Source organism: Brachyhypopomus gauderio, chromosome 1, assembly GCF_052324685.1.
Source record: "Brachyhypopomus gauderio isolate BG-103 chromosome 1, BGAUD_0.2, whole genome shotgun sequence".
In the NCBI taxonomy this organism is placed as follows: domain Eukaryota; kingdom Metazoa; phylum Chordata; class Actinopteri; order Gymnotiformes; family Hypopomidae; genus Brachyhypopomus; species Brachyhypopomus gauderio.
Genome location: NC_135211.1, coordinates 53,893,006 through 53,907,364, shown reverse-complemented (window position 1 = coordinate 53,907,364; position 14,359 = coordinate 53,893,006).

Below are 14,359 nucleotides of genomic sequence, written 5' to 3'. Positions count from 1 at the left end.
CAAAGCGTCCAAAGATTCCTCAATCCTTGGTAATGGGTAAGCATCCTTTCTCGTCTTTGTATTCAATTGTCTGTAATCCACGCATAACCGTAGAGTGCCATCCTTTTTCTGGACCACCACAATTGGAGAGGAATAGGGACTACAGCTCACCCGCACCACTTCCCTCTCTAAAAGCTCTTGAATGTGTGCCTTAACCTGCTCATACTGGGAAGGTGGAAGCCTGCGATAGCGTTGACGAACTGGTGTATCATCAATCAATGGAATTTCATGTTGTACTAAGCTGGTACACCCCAGATCACCTTCAGTTTGGCTAAAGACCCCACTATACCGTTGGAGCAACTCCTTCCCCCTTTGTCCCTGAGCTACTGACAAGGTAGGCCAAGAAAGATTAGACAGGTCTAGTGGCGGACTCCCAACATGTAGTGCCTGTATAACAGCAACACTCCCCTGATCTTCAACCCTCTCCTCCAAAGTCACCACCGGGTTTTTGGTTTGTAGCGTTACCAAAAATAGACTTCCCAACACAGTACGGGGTGGTAGCCACACATCCCTGGTCTCCACATTAACCACCGGCACCCAAGTCTGGCCTCTACCAAAGGAAAGATAAGCTCTAGAAAGTAAAATGCCAGGTGGAAGCTTACTATTCCCAGGCTCCAGCAATACCGACTGTAGTGATGACCCCACATGCTGATTGCCGACCGCTTCCACTAATTGAACTGAGCCTGCTGGAATGCGGATGGCCGTCCGTCCCGCCACCTTCACTGAGCCCAGGCAACCACTCGGAGGCAGGCAGTCTAACTGATGGCATTCTTTGAAAGCCTGCTGCCACACATACCCCACTGACTGCAAAGAAGGTGCCTGGAAAAGGGTCGAGCCATGTTGTTCAAACAATTCACAGTAACACGGGCCGATCACATTCATGCCCAATAATCCCGGGACCCTAGACTTTTGAATTGTACTATGGGGGTCAACAGGATCTCTAATGACCAACACGCCCATTGCCACCAAGGTCCTATCCAATACTTGCATATCCAACTCCAAATAGCCGATGTAGGGGACTTCTAAACCATTAGCTGCCCTAAGTTGAAGCCAGCGACATTGCTGTAAGGGTCTAAAAGCAGACTGAAAATGTTGATTAAAAAATGTTTCAGTAACCGTGGTAACCATAGAGCCTGTATCTAGTAAGCAGGGAACAGAAACCCCTCCCATGCATACATCCATGACAGGGCAAACTCCCATCAATCTAGATAATGGGCTAGAGGGCAAAGTCGAGCCATCAATAGGTCTAGCTGGCGGATTGGCCCTCCCCACCAGCCAGTATTAGTTTTCCTGCGGCTCGGGAGAGATACCTGCCCCCCTCACCCCCCCACTATCTGGAAACCTACCCCCCCTAGGCACTGGATTAGATCCTCTCCCTTCCCGACAAAACCTTGCAATATGGCCTGGTTGCTTACAACGAACACAAATTGGCCTACCAAAAGAATCATATGGGTAGGATGGAGTAGTCTGACCCAAGGGAGCCCCCATTGTAGAAGGTGGCTTGACGCCCAAAGACAAATGTGTCAACAACATATCCAGTTGAGCTTGCTGCTTTTTCAAACACTCCTTCAACTCCGCTAACTCATTACTCGGTTGAGCCGTTACTGCTTGGCTGGCGGCCCTATACTCACCTACTACCTCCAGTTGAGTATCACAGGAGTATGCGCGGGTCCTTGGCACTACCCCATGCTCACCTTCTTCTACCCAACGAATAGCATCACTGCGTATTGTTAAAAAAGGAACATTAGGGTTAAGCCTCACTGTACGTTTTAACTCCCGCCGTAACATGCTATCCCGGACGTACTCAATGAATTGATCCCGAACCAAATGATCGGCATTTGCAATGGGCCTAGGGCTTTGGCGTTTAATAATCTCCATTAAGGATAAAAGAGAATGTGAATATTCTCGCAAAGACTCCCCTTCTAACTGTCGACGTTGAAAAAATTGCTTTTGTAGCCCAATATAAGATTTCGAACAGCCATAAATATCAGCCAAAATAGTGAGAATTTTCTCTGGGTCATTTCTCTCACTAGAGGGGCGAAATTTAATCTCCGTTTTAGCTTCCCCATCTAAATGATCGTATATAAATAAGGCTTGTTCACGTTGCGACATGTGACGACCTTCCAACGACCTGCGCACCTCCTCAACCCAATCATCTACTGAGGGCACATCTGAAGATTTACCAGAAAACCTAGGACATTTTCTCTCTCTTGGAACGTAGATATACCGCTCAAACCGGTTTTGGGCCTCCCCCCCATTACTGGCTTGGGTCTCCTCCCCATTACTGGTGCTAGCACCCACATTAACCCCTTCAGTAACTTTTAATCTATCATTTTCGGCTTGCAACTGCTGCACACGTTCATTCAAAACCCTTAATTGTTCTTCCATATCAGAATTATGGAGAGACATGTCACCCCAATAAGAAACCACCAAGAAAAAAAAACCCGAGAGCAAAAAAATGGTTTCCAGCGTCCCGAAGAGCCGTCAGGTCTGTAGTCTTCCTTGATCGCGGCCTCCTGACTGGCAGCTTCCCAGACCACCCCGTCCGTGGTCCCGCTGGATCTGCTAACAAATAACCACTGCTTTTCTTCCACCCCTTTTTTCTCTCTGCAAAAAACCACCCTATACGCACCGCTAGCTTATCAAATATTAAGTGTCCCAAACAAATCGGTTAATATACGCTCGAAAAAGCTACATCAGCCCTCTTATCCTGCCGACTACGCCAAAATGTGACCCCACAGTACCGTATTCCACCGCTATTCAATAGCCAACTCAAAGAATTAACTAAACAAGGCACCCAGAAACATTAAGAGGCTGGTACATTAACAGTTTTATTATGGACAAGAAATTTGACAGATACACACATCAAAGCGATATCGGACCCACGTCTAAAATCACCTCCCCCTAGCACAACCTGGGCCCTGATAGATTATAGAGGCCGCCTAGTAGAATAACCACGCAGAAACGGACCAACAATGCCCGCCTGGGTTCCACCTCCCCGTAAGAAATTACCCACTATCGTTCCATTAATTCAGTAAGCAAACAATAAAATGAGAAAAACTTACATAAATATACTTCCAGTCACCCACACTAATCAAATCAAAATAAACCAAACGTGACACTGCAACCGTCCATCCGGCGGGGGGACAGAAACCCAGCGTAAAGGGGCTAAATATCCTCTACCTTTCAGCGTGCTATTCCCAATCGTCGTTCCCAAATAAACAGGGCACCAGAATAACCAGGGGAGGGTATTAAAAACCACCCTACAAAGCCTCCAAATAACACTAAGACGTCCCGTTATTAACTAGTTAAAGTATAATGCAGAGATACCCAAAAAAAGGGGGAAGAAAAAAACAGTGGCTATTGTTACTGGCTGTACAGACCTAAAAAAAACACAAGGAATGGTTATCCACATATTAGTATGAAAGCTGACCCACTGAGGGCAAAATGCCTCTAACTATGCATACCGGTTAACTGTAGCAGATGGAATGCACCGCACAACTTCGCTTTGTAGTACTTCCAGATATTCCCCGGGACTCTATAAAGCATACAAACAATTAACTACCTGTGCGTGTAGCCACATACCATACCATAGCATATACGAGGCCTGTACTTGCCACACAAAATCTGCCACCCGACACTGCTGGTTCAGAAAGCCCCCAATCTCCTTTTAAAACAAATAAACAAACAAACCGTTAATACACTGGACTGGGACCGCCGGTTACTATTAAAAAAAACACCAATGCCTGACGATACTACGACCGTAGTACACCATACCATAACTGCCGGCATTTACAGAGTGTCTAAACAAAACTAGCCATACCTGTATAAATGTGGGCTTCTCACACACCCGCGGCGCCAGCAAGCTCAGTTCCGTTCCTAGGGTCTTCCCCAAAGGTTTAAAATGCCAAATAACTTCACCCGATCTTCCCGACGCTCAGATTTGCCTCCACGAGATCAAACGATACTTCGCCCCCCCTACGCGAGACTATATAGCGGGTGAAAGCGAAATCAATAACAATGCAAGCGTCAAAATAAAAGCACCCTCCTGCCGGTACAGAGCCCCCGTCGCACAAGGAGGCTATAAGAGTCGCTACAGGTAAGCGGCCATTTTTAACCCAACGGTCTCACCTTTTGCCCCAGACTTCTACCCGTCACATCACTATAATACCTAGATATAACAATATTAAGACAGAACAATGACATCTTCTAACATGGTGACTTGATGAACGAGGCAGTACATAATACATGTAACATGGCCAGTAACACTCTTTACATGACGACTAGATCACTGACAGTACATAACACATGTCATATGGGCAGTAACACTCTTTACGTGACGACCAGATCACTGACAGTACATAACACATGTCATATGGGCAGTAACACTCTTTACGTGACGACCAGATCACCGACAATATGCAACATGGGCAGTAACACTCTTTACGTGACGACTAGATCACCGAGGCATTTAAATAAACCACATAACATTATGGGCGGTAACAACTCTTTAAACGGTGACCAGATCAACAAGACATTAGAAACAACCACGTCAGTAGTCTTTGATAATTCGCGAGTGAACGGGAGAAAACACTTGGATTTTGAAAAGACAAACGAAACTTTAAGTATTCAACTACACAGGACTTTAACCACGTAACTCAAAATTAGAACACACGCGGACATAAGACCTTAATATAGAAACATTGACAGACAGGGAAATCAAAGGAACAAACACGGGGAACAACCAAACATAACAGGGTTGCGAACTAGAAGGACAACGTTTCACCAAAGGCAACGACCAACCCCGAAGGAGACAGACACACGATAACCATAACAACAAAACGTGTAATAACCAGAGATAGATCAGACTGATAAAGACTGAAACGAAAACTAAAGTGAATCGACTAAAATCTAGAGCACTGACAGACGGGACGGGACGGGACGGGACTGGACTGGACTGGACTGGACTGGACTGGACTGGACTGGACTGGAAACGCGGAGGGCATGAAACAACGATCGCCAAAGACCGTGTCCTAACTAAGGATTTAAATACCCAATTATTTAAACAACAATGAGGTACAGGTGAGACCCATAATACCAAGGGCTGGAACTAGGCGGTGCAAAGCACTAAAACCGACGAATAAACGTACGTAAATGGGGGGGGGGGGGGGGGGCGGAGTAACGCGTTACACACATCCTGGCATGAGGAATACCATTTCAGAATCCCTCAGGATGATGTAGAGGACACATCCCCCACTAATCTCTTATAGATGAGACAAAAACATTAACATGCTCTTCAAGAATGATATAATGACCATTCAGATTCAGGCTGTGGTACTGTAGCCTGCAATGCATCTAGATGTGCTTCGTGTAAATGTAATAACAAAAACACTAAAATAACTGGCACAAAAGGATAAATTGTCATCACCCATTCATCCTCATGCTCCACAGCAGGAGTTGTTAACTGTATTACTTGTAAGGGATGTAATCGGATTTACCCTGGAGAAACCTGACCTCCGTCGCACACGCAAATGTAGATCTTGTGACTGGTGTATCATCTTCAGGCAAAGGCACTGATTGACATTTAAGTAAATGGAAAACTGATTTGTTTACTTTTGCATTTATTTACCTCACATAGCCTGGGGGATGTAATCCAGTTGTAACTAAGCTACTGGGCATCAGCCTCACCCCATGTGTGTGCATACATTCCAGATTGAGCCAGTCTGACTCGTCCTGGAGGCTTTTGGTTCCTCGATGAAATGCCTCACGTCGTTTTCCATGACCGCCGTCGGCGTGAAAGCACAAAAGACCTAAAGCCATGCAAAGAACCAACAGCTAAGAAGCCAGCTGTCTGCACATTAAGGGCTGTATGCATGTGGCATAAGAACGATCAGCCAGTCAAAAGGATCTCAAAGCGTAGCAGGAAGGTAAACCCTAGGGGTTAGACTGTGGTAAAGGTCAGGCATTCTCTAGCTTCAAAGACGTTTAAAAAAAACTAAAACCTATCTGACATAACTGGCTGTTTTCATTTTAATAATAATGAGCTATGATTTTAGTGAAGTCTTACATTGTCATCATGATGTACATGACGTTTGTTACAAAACAGGGTTGAGGGTCATTAACGTAATGCACTACAAAGCCTAATGAAATTTATGTGATGTCAGTATAAAATTCAGTTCAAATATCAAATATTCGCATTTCCCTTGCCCTTTGTATGGCCATGGTGAAATCAAAGTGAAACCAGGTTCAATCACAAGAATAGACTGGAAACCAAATAGTTCTGGTATAGGTTTTTCCAGTAATGTTAGTCCTTTCCAGTTCCTCAGGATTGTTTACTTTTTTTGTGTGAGATTGTGATATTTACAAACAAAATATGCAGTCCACAATTTATACATACAAAGGAATAGTGCAAGAAAATTGCACAGATTGAAGAGCTCACATAGTCAGAGTGCAATGCGTTTACGTCAGTAGGGTACTCCGATCTCGGACTACAACAGGGAAAAACCAAGCTTGTGGTGAGGAGTTTTGATCGAAACAGACGTCAGCCTTTTGCCAGAGGGGAAGGTTTTGAAGAGTGCTCCACTATTTTTGTCTTGTAGTCCAGTGCAAAGTCGGCTAAGGTAACACGTACATGTACAGTGATGTTTTAGTGATGATACTATAGCCTTTTCTTCAGAATGCTGCGAACAGCTAGGTTGCTGTAAGATAGCCCTATAGTAAAAATTATTTTATCGCTCAAGTGTGTTGGCATTTTGCTAATAGACATTCTTAATTTAACCAGAAGGGACACAAAGACACATGTAAAGCATTGAGTTGCTGCAGAATATGTGAAGCAACCTATATGAATAACTTCAAGCTTTTTTTAGTTTACATGATTTATTAAATATGTTTATCCTTTATTCCTCAATATGTTTATCTCTTTTCTGATAGGGCCTGACTGCCCACCACTCACATACACAAAAACTGACGAATCTCGCAATTTTTCCCGTTCAGGTAATTGGTGAAAGCAGAGCAAATGAAGAAAAGACATCCAAGGAAATTTACGATACCATCCATCCATCAACATTTGCTTATCCTGATCTGGGTTGCGGGGGCCGTAGCCTAAGCAAGGAGGCCCAGGTTTACCCCCTCCCCCAGCACCTCTTCCAGCCCTTCTGGGGCAACACCGAGGCGTTACCAGGACAGCTGAGAGACATATTCTCTATGCCTTACCAAATCAGTTTGAAATATCAAGTATTTGCGATGGTCCCTCTGTGAAGAACACACCCAGTTCCACTCACAAGCACACACTCACTCAGTCATCCCCTATCGCTGTATTGTCTACACCAGCGAGTGCATATTATTCATTTGCCAGCTTCTTGCTTTGTTTGGAGTCTTGTGGAGAAAAGAGAGACTCAAACACACCCCTTGCACCTCTCGGCCCCTCATCGCTGCCGATGCAGCATTGACCTTTCTAGACTTAAACTCCTTACCTAACACTTTGAACATTCCACTGCAGCTCCTCCAGTCTCCGTCAGGTATGCTGTGAAAAACGTTTCCCGTCAGGTCCCTCCTCTGAGATCTCCTCTGACGTATTGCACTGAGCATATTTCTGTTTTTCAAAAGAGAGTTTTATACAAATGGGCTGGAGAGATAAGTACATTTTGTGTAGGACTCAAATGAACAAGCTACACCAAGTACACATATATTTACATTTATGGCATTTGGCAGACACCCTTATCCAGAACGACTTACATTTTATCTCATTTTTTATACAAGTGAGCAATTGAGGGTTAAGGGCCTTGCTCAGGGGCACCTCAGTCATGGCCTCAGGTCTGGGAATCGAACCCGGGACCCTCCGGTCACAAGACCAGTTCCCTAACCACCAGGCCATGACTGTCTATATACAGCAGTACTGCTTACATGTGAAGTACATTAGTTGTATTTCTACAACAGGGACTGTTAAGGGTTTTTTTTTTTAGAATCGTCCTTTAGATGTAAATCAAAACGATCAGGGTTCCTAATCAGGATTATAAATTTATTTGGCCCTCAGTGTTCCATAGCCAGCACTGGGAGAACAGATTCACAACACAGAGGTGTCAGGAAAAGAGTTCTTCAAAGTTTAATGATAATACATGTACAGAATAAAGACGTGTCAACATAATTGGGTAAGATTAATAAAACACATGTATGATTGGTGTTCTTATCAGGAGAGGAGGTACAGTAGACTGGATGTAGGTTTGATGGAAAAGTACAGGGAGACAGAGAGAGACAGACAGGAGGAGAAGGAGAGATGTTCTAACTGAGGAGCAGACACACAGATAAGGGAGAGAACTGAATGTCATAGTGTTCTGACTGATGGTCACAGACAGTAAATCACAAATTTTCTTACAGTCCCCCCTTTTCAAATTTCAAAAGTCAAATTTACTTGTATAGCGCTTTTTACAACAGAAGATGTCACAAAGCAGCTTTACATGTGTCCAAGTACAAGTAAAAGTCCCAGTCCCCAGTGAGCAAGCCAAAGGCAACATTGGCAAGGAAAAACTCTAGAGCATGAGGAAGAAACATTGGGGAAACCCATCCTCTTCTGGTCGACAACAGACATGACAAGTACAACAATCAGGGGCGGGTCTAGAAAAATATTGATGGGGTGGTGAGAGGGGAGCAGGAATTTTTGAGGGGTGGCAACATATGTCAGACGTATATATTCTGAATTTAATCAGTTTGATGAGAAATAGTATGTGCACACTACAAAAGGGCACAGGCTGCCATTTACAAACTCATACAAACGCATACAAATCTCATGCGATCGATGTCTTACATTTGAGGTTTCTCGTGGAACAGTTCATATTAGCAATAAATTACCATATAATGTAATAAACTAAAAAAAAAACTTGATAGGAGATAGAAGTATGGTAACTATTTTAGGTGAGCATTATCAAAGGAAAGGCAATAAAGTAAGACACAGGTGATGAATGGCAGATGTTTGAGAGGGAAAGCCAACAGTTTTTGACTGTGTCAGAGTGGATGAATTGCAGAAAGCATTTGTACAAGAACAAACTATTCAAAGAAAAACTTACCCATGAAAACTTATGGTCTGAGCTGTACTAAGGCGAGCATAAACACAATGTGGTAATAAAAGGGTCATGACACAAACAAGGTTCTGGACGTTGTTTTTATTGTTTTTTTATTGTTTACTCAGAACACACATTCACCCCCATCAGACTGTGTCAACACACACTAACATTTTAGCAATAGATACATTGTACACAAAATATTAAAACTGTCCCCATCTCGTCACACTTTCCAAGTTTCATCAATTATTCATTTAAGCAAAAATTCTCTCCTGGAGATTGTTGGTGATGGCTCAGGCACTCTCCTTTTCCTCACTGTCTGAGTGAAACTGCGTGTTGTCTTGTCTCTCGCTCTCCTCATCTTGGTGATGCTCTCCCTCCTCCATATCTTCACCGCTGTGGTGTTCTCCCTCCTCCTCCTGTTCCTGGTGCCCTTGGACTTGGACTTTCCTAACAATTGTGATTAGAAGCTTCAAGGCTTCAGTGACGGTGACATCTGGTGGACAACTGAAGTCATAGCAACATCTAAAAAGAATCACTGAAGCAATGGCACTGTTTCAATCCTTCAGAAAAGTCTGAGTGGTCATTCAAGTGATTTGTTCATTTATACCAAATAATGATTATATTGTCATTATAATAAAAATGCAGATGCTCTCCCCCATACTCTAACACATTCCAGATTAACCCATCAAATAAATACAAACTATATTAAGGGTTAAATGTTCGATCAGGGCCTGTATTTATCAAACTTCTTAGAATTACTCCTAAGAATGCTGCTAAGAATTGACTTATGTCTAAAATAATTCTTAGTTAAAAGCTGAGACTAAAAGTTAGTTATCAAGCCTCTCAGTCTCTCTTTAAGCGAAGTGTAGGAGCAATTCGTAAGTGTCAGTCTCAGAGCTGATTTACGACATCTGGCTGTACCGCAAAGCTGATCCTGGATGACGTCGTTTCAAAACTCCCTGCAAGAACCAATCACTGGATCGGATTTCATGTTCAAGAATATTTCCTGAGAAATGTCAAGATAAAATTCAGAAAATGTTGAAATACCTTCACATTTAACTTAATAATGTTGCAGTCATGATTTTTGTAAAATAACACAGCGTATTTACGTAGTTAATAAATAATCTTTATAAAAAATTTGTTTCCTTCTTTCTTTTGTTATTCATATGTTTTCTCTGATTTATTTTGGATACTGCATACATTCTAACTGAATCACATTCAGGCGGAGGACCACCGGGCAAGCCTCTTAGCGCAGTTTGTGAGGTGGTGCAGCGTATCATGGGGGAAGACACTGTGGTGATATGTGGAATGGATCCTGCATTAATGAAATTCTAAAGTATATCTCAAAGACAATGTTTTTAAAATTTATTTAGATTTGCACACAAACACTGTGATGCTAATAAAATAATTGCATCTGTCAGTATTAAAGCTCGTGCTCCAGACCCTGCTGGCTTGAGCGCAGATTCTCCATCTGCCCCTCCCTCTCTGACAGCGCTTCCAAACACCACCAGTCATGAATGGCCGGAGGAAAAGTGAGCGTCTGAAGGAAGTCTGGCAGAGGACTCACTCCCAAATCACATACAATAACTGACAAGGCAGAAGTCAAAGCTTAAAATTAAAGTATGAAAATCGCAGCATGAATATTACACTCTTGCACGAAAAAAAGAAAAAAAAATTAACCCATGCTTATCTTAATGCCTAATTATTGTGCATATTTGTGCATTGTGCATATTTGTGTGCATATTTATATATCTATAAAATTGAAATGTGTACCTAAAATGAAGGTTCGCACGCGTCTCTGTCTTCTCAGTGCCATCTCAGCCCCCTAGTGGCAACTCTTAACGACTTATGAGTCCTCTGGAGCAGTCTTATCTTTTCGGGAGAGTAAGAGTAATTCTTATACTTGAGAGATTGGATAACTGGCACTTACACTTAACTCTGTGAGTAGGAGCAAATCTAAGAATTTTTCATCACTTAAGTCCAAAATTCCACTCTAAGAAGTTTGATAAATACGGGCCCAGAGCGTTTCGTATCACTCCGCTTCAGGAAGAGTGACACGCCCCGAAGCCTCGGTGTAATTTGGCCATCACTAGTCTATGTGCCGAGAGTCTATGTATGTTTGCTCCTCGTTTTGTCGATTACTGCATGCATTACCTCATGTAAGTTCCTTTCGTTTAGTACCTAGTTACCTTAATCTGTACCTTTGTGTTGTCTAGCCCCGGCTTCGCGTGTGTGTTGTTCCGTGTTAGTTTTCTCTGTACTGTGTAACGTCGCTATATTTTCAGTTAGCGGGCTTTGTTATTTGTAGTTTGGTTTGGTGTGTGTCGCTGTTTCACTTTTGTTAGTTTTCATTATTAAATCTAGATTCTCCTGCACTTGCGTCCAGTCTAACCTAACCAAACGTTACACAGTGGAAACTTTGTCGCTATATTTAGTGAATATTTATGTCTGACCCCTCTGGCTAGGATGAACCAACTAAAACAGATCTGAGTCTGAGCTGACCAATGTTTAAATCAGATCAAGCTCGAGTGGACTGCCTCACATGGCAAAATCAGACATGAAACCTGTCATTTACAAAGCTGCTTATGTATGTAATCAGTGTCCACTGAGGCAGCTCACTAGGTTCTGGAGCCCGTGCATGTGAGAAGCTGAAGAAAATACCTCGAGTCCTGCACTGCATATTACCATAATCACATTATGATATATCGTTCTCCGGCAACCAGAAGAGTTTCTGCCGTGTAGTCGCGCTAGTTGAAGTTCATCAATTGCTCCAGCAGGTGGTGGTAGAGTGCTCAGCATAATTGTCCACGGAGATCGCACCAAAAAAGTCAGTGCACTGTAACTGTATGCAGGGAAGCCTCCTCTACTTCTAATACAATTGGTGAATTCTGTAAAAAATAAAGATAATCTGTGTTAGTGGATTCATCTCTGCCTCATTTGTGGCTTTCTCCCATGCTGTCACACCCACTCTGTTGAGTCTAGGAATGCTTCTGACTTACCTGTTCCAATATACACATTCTCCTGACGCCAGTTACACACAAACAAGGACATGATTACAAATGAATCACTGAACTGAATCACTGATCAACTGTATTCACAGTTTTTCTGCTAATGTACTAAATCATGTTCTTATGTGATCTTAAATGACATTAGCAAATTTCCCTCACACTGACATACTATAAGGCTTAAATTAAAAGACCAACTAATCTCGTAAACGGCTCACACCAGAGACAGTGCCTGCACCGTTTTAAATGGCACCTTGGAAAGCCAGAATGTAGAGGATTTATCTACTAACCTTTAATAATTAAAGTATTGTGAATTGTATCAGTTTCAATAATTAAATCTGACTCAAAGTGATACTGTCACAGAGTATGAATAGCAGAGTAAAGCTCATCTAGTTTCCCCTAGCGTGATCACAGAATAATGGACAATGGCGCTGGTTTAATTGTCATCAAGAAAGTTGTGTGCCTGAGCCTACTGAGGTGATAGAGATGTCTCTTTCTATCTTTATGTGGTTAATAAAAGCATATCCAATACAAAGAGGAGAAATTACATCAGATATGCACAAGTCTTAAAATCTAAACAAACTGTGTTGAACAAGCGTAAACATTAGCGCTTAAGTATCAGAAATGTGTTCTTCATGAAACTACATGGTTTAAATGACTGCGCCCCTTTACAGTTTTTCTCAGTTGCCAAGACACATTTCCTGAAACCATGCATCTATTTCTCCAAACTGTAAACATAAAACCCAATTCACACACTAAATTCACAAAACCTCTGACTCTTCCTGCAAAACCAAACTATTGCCTCAGAACAGTTCAAGCAGTGCTCAAAACCAAACAATGTTGTCAAATCAAGCCTCAAGTCAATCAAAATGAACAACAGCACTGAACAGTCATTACACACAACACCGAAAAAAGGAAAACACAATGGTCAGATCATGAACCTGTAGAAATAATCTTTATTGGCCACAAAACAAAAATGTTGTTTAGCAAAAATGAGTAAAAGTATATACAAAGAAATACATTACAACAGAAGTGAATACAGTATCTACTCTACTGCAGCATTATGTCGATGTGCTGGGTCAGGCCACAGGACTTCATCAACATCACAGGCTACATTCTCCCTGGCCAGGCAGCGTGGAAAATAACTTCTAGTATGCCGGATCCATGCTTGGTATGCATCCACACTTATGTCATTACAGGCCAGTTCCATGGCCTGCAAGAGATTTTCCCTGGTGTAGGGTTGCCGATCATAGACCTTCCAACGCCATGAAGAGAAGAACTCCTCTGTTGGGTTGAGGAAAGAGGAGTATGGTGGAAGAAAAAGATTTAGGAAATCTTGGTTAATACTGAACCACTCTCTGACCTGGACGGCATGGTGAAAACTCACATTGTCCCACACAATGACATAGACAGGATGCCCTGTCTGTTCATAATCCTGCTGCTCACGCCCCAACACAATATCTCGAAGGTTACTCAAAAATGCCAAGAGATGTTGAGTGTTGTATGGCCCTAATATGGCAAGATGGTGGAGAACCCCATGATTGCTGATGGCAGCATATTGCCACCACGCTGGCCAGGGACTGCAGCAATGACATGTTGGCCAATCACGTTCCTGCATCTCCTCCTCCTTTTGGCAAGATTGAACCCAGCTTCATCCATATAAATATATTCATGTGGACAGTCTGAGCAATCCATTTGAAACAATCTCTATGAAAAAAATACATAAAGCTTTGTAAGTAGAACAGAAAGATAGTCTTGTGTTGTGTAGACTGCTGTATTCAACACCTACCTGTACATACTGTAATCTTTGCTCCTTGACCCCTTCTGAGTTGCGGTCAAAGGGTTCTCTGTACAGTTGCTTCATCTGCATTCTGTTGTGTTTTAGGACACGGTCAGTAGTGGAAAGGCTTATACTGTTGATGCTTTCACAGTTGACATGGTCGTCAATGATTCTCTGCTGTATTTCACGCAGTGTGATCAAATTGTTCTGACAGACCATGTCAACAATGAGGGTCTCTTGGTTTGGGTTCAACATAGACGTCCTCCCCCCCTGATGTGGCAGTCTTGTGATTCTACAAAATATGCCGTTACAAAATATTACATGCAGCACTAAGCTTACAAATGTCTTAGGAAATTCATGTAAAGAAATATCTTTTCACTGTATGCAACAGATTTGTATTGAGTCATACGGTAAACATATATATATGAAATGAATAAAGCAAGTACCTGTTCTCCTCTCTGAATGTTGGGACTATGGTG